We start from the raw sequence: 10455 nt of genomic DNA, 5'->3' as shown, positions 1-10455 counted from the left end.
AATTTTTCTTATAAAAAATAAATAAATGAATTGTGGTCAAAATATGATATTTAAAAATGTTCAGATTTATCCAATAAAAACTGTTTTAATTTTTTTTTCTGAGGCAAAAAACTGATGGATCACCTTCCCTCCATTAATATTTATGTTCAACCTTGTCATGTACAACCCAATTTGAAGAAAAGCTATATAAACAAGGTGATGCCTATAATTAAATGGTAGACTTAGTAAAACAAATTACAAGAAGAAGCATCAAACAACATCCAAAGGGAACTAATTCTAATTTCAACTAAAAGAACCATAGAGGTAGGGACTTGGAGGAATTGCAACTTCAACAATCTCTTCTAGCATTTGCAAAACCTTCTTCATTGTTGTTCTAATAGATGGATCTTCTTGAGTGCACCAAATAGCAATCACGACAAATTTTTCCACTCTACTCATATCATTGACAACCTCACATTCATTTTCTAGAAGAAGGTCCAAATTATTAGCCTTATAGCAATCATATGCCCAATCAGTTAAAATCCTCTTTTCTTCACTTACATTTTCATGATCTACATTTTTTCTACAACAAATTATTTCAAGTAACAACACACCAAAACTGTAAACATCAACCTTAGCACTTATTGGTGCACTCCTAAACCAATCTGGTGCAACATACCCTTTGGTTCCTCTAATTCCGGTTTGAGTGTGACTTTGATTAATCAATAATAGTTTTGCTAAGCCGAAATCAGAAATTTTAGCATTGTAATCATCATCTAGAAGTATGTTTTGTGGCTTTATGTCGCAATGGATGATTTGGGTGCAACATTCCTCATGCAAGTAAACAAGACCTCTTGCAATTCCGGGGGCAATTTGAACTCGTTGGTTCCAACTTGGTTTCAAAGGAGTGAAAAGGAAGCTTGCTAAAGTACCATTGCTCATCAACTCATACACCAAAATCCGGTGTTGATCCTCACTGCAATACCCATGAAGACGAACAAGATTCCTACGATGAGTTTCGAGTATCACATTCATTTCAGTTTGAAATTCCTTGTCACTATCTTGAAACAACTTGTCCAATTTCTTAACCGCCACACTAGTATCTACATCTATGTTCCTTTGTATACAACACTACATGACCCCCTTCCTAATTCTTCACTGAAGTTATTTGTTATTTCTAGAATTTCTTTGAAGGTAAAAATTCGTAAATTTTTGTCACCAACACTTTTTTTGGTTGCACTGCTTCTGATCTTCTTGTGGTTGTGCCAAAAGCAAATTGTACAACCAAACATACAATTATAATCACAGAAATTCCTAAAAGAATTGATATCAAAATGATCAAAGTATCCTGACCTTTTCTCTTTTTGGTTTTATTATCATGATCTTCCTTGAAATCGAAGAGAGGTGATGGAGTATCAATTTTCTTCATTTGGAAATTTGGTGTGCAATCCCCATACATTTTGTTTGAATCAATCTGACAATATCCTTCTAGACAAGTACACATTGGCCTTTGGTCATCTCTAAGGGTACAAATGCTATTCAACCAACAAATACTTTGACCATTGTTAAATGTAGAATTTAAACAAATGTTTTCTGGTATTGTCTTTGCCACAAATACTTTTTGGTTTTATTGTCTTTTTGGAAAGTGGACAAAATATAATGTCATAACTTTCAGATGAACAACTAAATGTTTTCGTCCCATAATCGTAAGGATAGCTATAAGCATCAGGACAAGCCCTCTTGAACACAAGAGAGTGAGAACTTAGCTCACAAGTTTCCGGAGATAAATATTTTTCAACGCAACAAAATCGCTTCAATTTTAATGCAGAGCAAGCACCTTGGCACGCCTCCACTTTACTTTTGTTGTAGACCCTAAGATTCATGGGACACTCGTTATTAAGATCCACAGGACAACCAGTGCTACTAAAATTTTGCCCAGAACCACCAACAGGAACCACCAAAATGGGAATGTTGAAACCGTCTACCACGCTGACGTTGTAAAAATCAAGTCCGCCTTCACTGGATAAACTAAATTGTGCCAGCGTGGTAGGCGGTTAGGGTCCCTTGCCATTACAAGCTAACTTCTCTGTCCCACAGTTGCCGGTGACACAAGAGAATTTTCCTGTGACAGAGTCTATGTTGCAATCAGTCCGGCCCCAAAAGTGGCCAGACCAGGTGTCTGGTGCTGTAACTGTGGAAGTCTTTCCCGACTTTAAAATTAAGCCGGTGGTTGGGAGAGTTGCGTTTGTGCTTGTAGTAAGAGCAGCTGGCCACACTGCGCGTAGTTGCACTTGTTAATTAGTGTGAACACCGCTGAATTGGCCCCTGCAACAGGAAACAACATGATTTAATTAAAATTGAGTAAAAACAAATTGATTTAATTCTGGACAAGTAAGATCATATGATTTATAAAAAATAAAATTACCTTAATGTCGAAAAAAAGAGATTACCTGGTAATAAAAGATGAAGGGTTAATAACAAAAATGAAAAAAATGGTGTTGGCCTAAGCAGATGAAAGCTTACGTACATTTTGGAAAGATGAGATATCTCTATTATAAACATTTACCTTATTTTTTTGTGATAGTACACGTGTCATCTTAGAATTCTAAGGTGCATTTAATGTTGTTCTGATTTAGTGCATTTCATATTTTTTTATTCAATTTTATTCAAATTATTTTTGCTATTTAATGTCATACTAATTTCATTATTAAATTAAGGGCATAATTGATGCAATTTACTTGCTTCTTTTTTCTATAAATATTGTTGGTGAGTCTCAACATTTTCACGTCATTCGGAATTCAATTTTGAAATTCTTCTCGAAATCTCTCTTTCATTTTATTGAAATACTTTTCTTCAAAGCATATTTTTTTCCATCACTCTAACTTCAAAAATTGATTCAATTTATGATATCAATCCACTAAATGTTGTGGATATCCATGTATTTTGTCCAAATACACATATTCGCCCTATGATAATTTCAAGTTCTAACGGTTTATGGCATGGACATCATAGATCTACCCATGCAACTTTTTGAATGTTTATGTGCCAAGAGAAAATTAGATAATGTAATTTTTTTTTATTGTAGAGAATGTCCATTTGTTGGGTTCTTTTTCATCTATAATATATCTTATGTTCAGTTTCATATTTTATTGAAATTTTGCCTTTAGATTGTTGGTTAGTCCTATTTGAATATTTTTGTAAGATTTACTTAGTGTTTGTGTCTGCCTCCCATTTGTACTTATTCCATGAAAGATTTTGATTTTTTTTTTTGTGGATATCAATTATTTTTCTATCTATGACTATTGTTTAGTTTATTCATGTTTTGATGTGTATATACGTTTGTAATCTTTATTTTTTTGATGTGTATATACGTTTGTAATCTTTATGTAAATAGAAAAAAAAATTGACATAATACGAAAATGATTATTTCTTTTTCAATAAAATTTAATATCCTACGAAAATTAAAAAATATACTTTTTCAAATATTAGTTTTAATTTTCGGAAAAATATATCAGAGTAGGAAATTTTCTAATCAAACTTATTAGGCCATATTTTGATTTGTATCAAAGACAAATATTCCAATCAAACTTAGGCCATATTTTGATTTGTATCAAATTGATTTTAATTTTCATTAGACAGCCATTAAATGAATAATGAATTGCAGCATTCATACATATTAGTCAAAGCAAGACGTTTATATATATAAGGAATGATTTTTTTTTTTGGGTGTTGGTATTTGGAATAACTTAATGGTGCATAAAAGGTACTAATTAATTTCATATTATTTAATGCTTAAATTTGTCAAAAAAACATATTTAATGCTTTAAAAAAGTCCGTATAATTCATCGGAAGAAAAAGCAAAACAATTATGATAAGAATGAATTTATTTACCAAGGAGGTGACGAGAATTAACTTTTTTTTAAGGATATAAAAAACTTATTTAGTGCTTTAAAAAAGTTCGTATAATTCATCGGAAGAAAAGGCAAAACAATTGTGATAAGGATGAATTTATTTACCAAGGAGGTGACAAGAATTAACATTTTTTAAGGATATAAGAATGAACTTAATTACTCATCCATATTTATTTATATCTTTTTGATTGATCAATATACATAAATTTTCAAACATTGAGTTTGATTTTAGTAATTTAATATTATCAGTTTGATTTAATCATTTGTTACTTGATCGTGATGGTTAGTTAAAATTAAAAAAAGAACTTATATAAATGTCTTATAGCATGTATTTCAAATTTTTTTTCTTTAATAATCATCCTCATCTCTCTGATAGTTCATTCTGCTAGAGATTACATAGTATTCTTTCTACTTATATTTCACATACCACATAATACAATCTTGATAGACCAGCTACACATCAACATACATCACACTTTGTGGTGGCAAAAGGGATGAGAAGAGTGCTCTATGAACCTCTTAACTGGTCACTTCTTAGAACTAGAGAAATATCATCAAGAATTTTTATAAGAAAGATCATCAAAAGTACATGCGGCATCTTCACATTTCTCATCTCATTTAATGTTTTTTATCAGCCAATAAAAGTTGATCATTATTTTCATTAGGGTCATGCCTTTTCATTATGTTTCATTGTTCCCCCATAAAAAAAAAAATCAAAAGAGGAGACAGCATAATCTTTTCCATTAATTTTAATGATTGTCTTTGTCTCAATTATTGTCATCTTAAATTTCATTTGAAAATATTATAGCATTTAACCAAATTAACTTTACCCACAACAATATTAGGATAATGAACATGGAATAAAATTAATTTACGATGACAAATTTATATGTATGCAACACGGTTTCAAATCTAATTCAAATATATACATATATTGATTATTATTTATACGTTATTAACACAGTTCAAATATAATTTGATTTTTCAAATCTCCATTTATTATTATTGATTATTATTTATTTGCTTTCATAAGAATTTCAAATCTCCCTCATCCATTTTCTCCATTTTTTTTTCTTTTGGTAGACATAAGAATTTCAATTCACATGGTTTATCCATCATCAAAATGTTAAAAGAAAATAACTAATGAAAACAATATAATGTAATTTACATTTGCATGAATCATGTGGTATTGATTTCTTGTACTAAAAAATGTTTATTACTTCGGTCAATCTAATTGTAGCATACGTCGCCTTTTAATTTGTAAACTAATAAGATCATAACACATATCAATTGATATTTTTAAGTCATCTTGATTCTAACATTGCCATTTTATCTTTTTTATATTTTGTATTAGTATTAGGGTTTCAAACATAATTTGTTAGTTTTTCCCTCTTTACACTAGGACCCTATCCTCTAGAAACTAGAGGGTTGGCACAAAAAAATTCACAAAAGGTTAAGAACAACCACACAAATGTATTTGATACAACATCTTCACTTAAAATGTCTAATAAGTAATAAGCATGAATTTTGTTAACTCGTCATAACACATCTATAGTTTGTCATTGTCAGATCCGACTAAAGAACAAATGTGAAATAATTTGAATGATAGAGGTTGAATAAAAAATAACATCTAAGACAAATGACATCCAAATGAAAAAAAAAATTACATAATGTTGGGACTTCCCGAGGGTTAAAATGGGTTGGATAATCACGTTATGTTAAAAGCAGCCACACAAATAAATTTGGCATCACATTTTCATCCAGATCTTAAAGAAATTAGGTATATGATCTAATATGGAACTCTAACTCACACACGACATGTTAACATATTTCTCTTAAGTGTGAGACTCTCTACATATGTGATTTGATAATTTAGCCAAATTACCAAATTAGAGCTGAGAAGGCATAACATGGTAAAAAGGTGGGATAATGGTGATTTAATGGAGGGAGGTTTTTGTTCATTTCTTTCAAGAGAAAGAACATAAATTCGATAAGGAAAGAAGGTAAAAATTGAATTTTAACATGAGAGGAATGATAAGGAAAAAAAACGGAGTGTGTGCAATTTGTCTATGAGATTAATTATAAGGAATATGGTGAATTGTTAATAATCTTTCCAATTTGTTGAAGGAGTTGCGGATTTTTGTGTAAATATTTGTTTAATATGCATGTATTTTATCAACTCAACATAATACATATGTAGTTTTCCATTGTCTAATACCACCAAAGGTCAAAACTGTAGGAAATTTGAAACAATAGAGGTTGAATAAAAAACATAGCATCAATGTGAATGACATCCAATAGCTAAAATTTAAGATAAAAAAAATTAACAAACGACATCCAAAAACTAACAAAACAATACGAGAAATGTTAGGAACACACATTTTAACACATACTCTCTTTGATTGGTTAAAATTCACATCGGACCCACAAAATTTATATGGGACCCACATGATTTGGTGGGATTCATGTGAATTTTGTCAAATCAAAGAGAGTGTGTTGAAAAATGTATGTTAAAATGTGTTTCTAGCAATCCTCAAACAGTTTATCACAACGTTGTAATAATATCGTGACTTTCAGATGAGTCTACACTAAATTAGAGCATCATATCGTGTCAATAGCAACTATACAGGTGAAAATGACATCATTTCTTCACACAAAATCTTAAGACATTAGGTATATGATCCATCTCACTTTTATGTTGTTTAAAATCTATTTTTCCATCCAATGTAGAATGTTAACTCACACTTGACACATTAACATCTCTTAATCAAGTGTGTGACTATTCACATCAGTAATCATGTGACATAGTCAAATAATGTCAAACATAGTAACGACATGTTCAAAAGGTGGGTTGAAAGTAGTTTCAAGAGGGAAATTTATGTACCTTTGTTTCATAAGAAGAGAGAAAGGAAATTAGAAAGAAAAAAGAAATATGAAAAATGAATTTGAATATGAAAGAAACGATAAGGAAAAAAAACATGCAGTGTATGTTTTTTTTTTTTTTGTGCGAGTATACATAATAGATTCAGTTGCCGCTAATTTCATGGGTTTGTTGAAGGATATGAAGATTTTTGGTATTTTTACAACAAAAATAGACTTAATCAAAAAAGCGTCAAATCATTTTAAAATATGTAACAAACATGTAATTTGTCAACTCGACGTGTATTTTTTCTATCACATTCCATCAAAGTCCAAATGTGAAAGAGTTTAAAATAAGAGAGGTTGAATAAAAAAACATGAAAGCGAATGATATCAAAAATTAAATTTTAAGATAAAAAAATAAACAAATAACATCCTAACAATAACAAAGTAGTTTATCGTAATTTACTAAAAAAAAAAGTTCATCATAATGTTGTGATTATGGGGGAACCTACACTTAGTTTGATCGTCATATTAGGCTAAGAGCAATCATAAAGGTGAGATTGACACAACATCTTCTCTTATACTCACATTGTGTTTTTACTCTTTTTTTTCTCTCTCTATTATTTTGGTTTTAATGTCAATGTCTATATTTCTTTGTATTTTTTGTTGTAACGTAAGTTGTCCCAAAAAATGGTTGTTCAAATATCTTTCCTCTATAAAAAATTGAGCAAATGACATCCAAAAACTAACAAAATAATTTATCATAATGTTCGGAGTTCCGAGGAAGCTTACAATGACTTGGATCATCATATTTGACTAAAAAAAACTTCATAAATGAGATTTACACCACATTCTCATCAAATACTTTAAGACAATAGGTATATTAGTCATATCACTTATATGTTGCTCAATATATACTCTTGCATCCAAAGTAGAAATTTAATTCATACATCTCTCTGTATCTATGATAGAGTGAGATAGCCAAAAAAGATCAGAGATACTACATGGTAAAATATGCAGGTTGGTGGTTGTTTAACAGGGAGATGTCTTTGTTCCTTTCTTTCATTAGAATATAGAAAGTAAAATAGAAAAAGAAAAAAGCTGAAAAAATGAATTTGAACATGAGAGAATGATTAGAGGAAAAAATGTGTTTTATCCGTGAGAGTATATCAAATAGATTGAGTTGTTGGAAATTTTATGAATTTGTTGAAAGAGTTAGAAATTACCGGATAATTATGTTACCAAAAAAACAGGCTAAATCAAAAATATCACATCAATTTAAAATGTATAATATGCATATATTTTTTCAACTCAGCATAACATGTGTGTATTTTTCCATTGTCAAATCCCACCAAAGACTAAAAGCGAAAGAATTTGAAATAATAGAGGTTGAATAAAAAAAAATGAAAGCGAATGACAATTAATAACTAAAATTTAAGATAAAAAATTAAATAAATGACACCCAAAAACTAACAAAACGAATCATTATAATGTTGCAACTTTCGTGAGAACCTACATTAGGTTGTATCATCATATTATGCTAAGAGCAACCACAAAAGTGAGATTGACATCACATCTTTACTCAAAGTCCTTAGGCATCAAGTATATGGATAATCTCCTTTATATGTTCCTCAACAACTACCCTTGCATCTAATGTCGAATTTTAACTCATACTTGACACATTAACATCTCTCTATTAAATATAAGACTCTCTGTGACCGTGATTCACCGCCAAGAACCCACTCCCTCTCCCCCACAATTATGAATCGGGATACGATATCACTGTTGGGTCTTCCAGGGGAGTCAACACTAATGTGAATCAACACATTGCATAAAGAGCAACCACAAAAGTGGTAATGATACCACACCTTAATCCAAAATCTGAATTAGTTTTTTTCACTTATTTGTTGTTCAACCTCTACATTTTAATTCAACGTTGGCTTTAACCGACACTTAATATATCACGTTATTTTATCCCTCAAATATGACGAAATTCTAGCCCGTGCTTGGCACGGGTGTCCATACTAGTTGGGAATGAAATTAAAATGAAAATGAAGATGGAAGCTTAAGTAAAAGATTCACAATACTTTTCCTTACCTTATATAAAATACGAGTATCTACCTCTTTCGTCTTGCTTTAGTGTAAAAAAAAATTGTGGCTTCAACTGATTTTGAAAAGGTAAAGTACAATAACAACGGTTTAAAATGTAATAGTCATACAAATATATAGTATAAAATTTTTAACATATTAAAATTGATTAGGTGAAGTGGATTTGAATGCTCAACTTCTTTGAGTAAAAGAATAAGGAAAATGTTAACGAGTGCCCCCAGGACACTGGTTAAGGAAGCTAAAAGAAGAAAGTGAAAGTCATAAAAGACACTTTTTAATCTTTTAATGCATTGATTACACAGCTTTCAAGGCAAATATTACTATATTTGCTTCCTTAACCAGTGCCACGGGGACACTGGATAACAAGACCCAAGAATGTAAAAAAAAATTGTGGCTTCAACTGATTTTGAAAAGGTAAAGTACAATAACAACGGTTTAAAATGTAATAGTCATACAAATATATAGTATAAAATTTTTAACATATTAAAATTGATTAGGTGAAGTGGATTTGAATGCTCAACTTCTTTGAGTAAAAGAATAAGGAAAATGTTAACGAGTGCCCCCAGGACACTGGTTAAGGAAGCTAAAAGAAGAAAGTGAAAGTCAAAAAAGACACTTTTTAATCTTTTAATGCATTGATTACACAGCTTTCAAGGCAAATATTACTATATTTGCTTCCTTAACCAGTGCCACGGGGACACTGGTTAACAAGACCCAAGAATGTAAAAAAAAATTGTGGCTTCAACTGATTTTGAAAAGGTAAAGTACAATAACAACGGTTTAAAATGTAATAGTCATACAAATATATAGTATAAAATTTTTAACATATTAAAATTGATTAGGTGAAGTGGATTTGAATGCTCAACTTCTTTGAGTAAAAGAATAAGGAAAATGTTAACGAGTGCCCCCAGGACACTGGTTAAGGAAGCTAAAAGAAGAAAGTGAAAGTCAAAAAAGACACTTTTTAATCTTTTAATGCATTGATTACACAACTTTCAAGGCAAATATTACTATATTTGCTTCCTTAACCAGTGCCACGGGGACACTGGTTAACAAGACCCAAGAATAAATAGTTGAAGGTTTTGAGCTCAAACCTACACAAAGAATTGAATATTAATCCAACAACTAATGGTCATGTTAACCGCTAAGAGAATGCATTGTTTAAAGAATACACAAAAAAAAAAAAATTTACCTTAAAAATACGGAAAAGTCATAATTACATAATTTTTTAAAGAAAAAGTTATTACCGTTGATTGTTTAAACAATACCTTAAATCCCTAACGGGCATGTTAGCATTTCTCATCAAGAACTAATTACAAGTAACATTTTAGGAAAAATGTTCATTCATTACTGATACTCCGGTTTTGTTCTTAAATACCCTTGGTCTTTCAGAAGACTTCTGCAAAGGGCCAAAGTATTGATGATATACGGTGGCAAAAGAAACTTCAAGAAACCGAAAGGTCAGAATGTACTTATACTCTTTGATTTTGAAGGTGTTAAAAAGTGAAAACCCAAACAACACTTCACGAGCTAGTTGGGATAAAAAAATGTTAACACGTCCCAAGAGCACCCTTTAAAGTTCACATCCCCTTAT

General features: G+C 30.5%; 1 long non-coding RNA gene and 1 pseudogene across 2 annotated transcripts; both read right to left on the bottom strand.

Moving 5' to 3' along the window:
- Positions 1–112: 112 nt before the first annotated feature.
- LOC146949028 (PR5-like receptor kinase) lies at positions 113–2516 on the bottom strand (annotated as a pseudogene). Its single transcript, XR_015027123.1, has 2 exons — positions 2430–2516; positions 113–2304 (listed from the first exon to the last, which is right to left on the bottom strand). The product of XR_015027123.1 is annotated as a PR5-like receptor kinase (transcript).
- A 4973-nt stretch (positions 2517–7489) lies between these two features.
- Positions 7490–10314, bottom strand: LOC146949027 (uncharacterized). Its single transcript, XR_015027130.1, has 2 exons — positions 10130–10314; positions 7490–9955 (listed from the first exon to the last, which is right to left on the bottom strand). It is a non-coding gene; the product is annotated as an uncharacterized LOC146949027 (long non-coding RNA).
- Between the last annotated feature and the right edge of the window lie 141 nt (positions 10315–10455).

The sequence above is a fragment of the Medicago sativa genome, chromosome 2 (assembly GCF_051527215.1).
Source record: "Medicago sativa cultivar Bolivia chromosome 2, Bolivia_mono, whole genome shotgun sequence".
Taxonomy (NCBI): Eukaryota; Viridiplantae; Streptophyta; class Magnoliopsida; order Fabales; family Fabaceae; genus Medicago; species Medicago sativa.
Note: the sequence above shows the minus strand (reverse complement) of the source record. Positions and strands in the feature narration are given on the sequence as shown.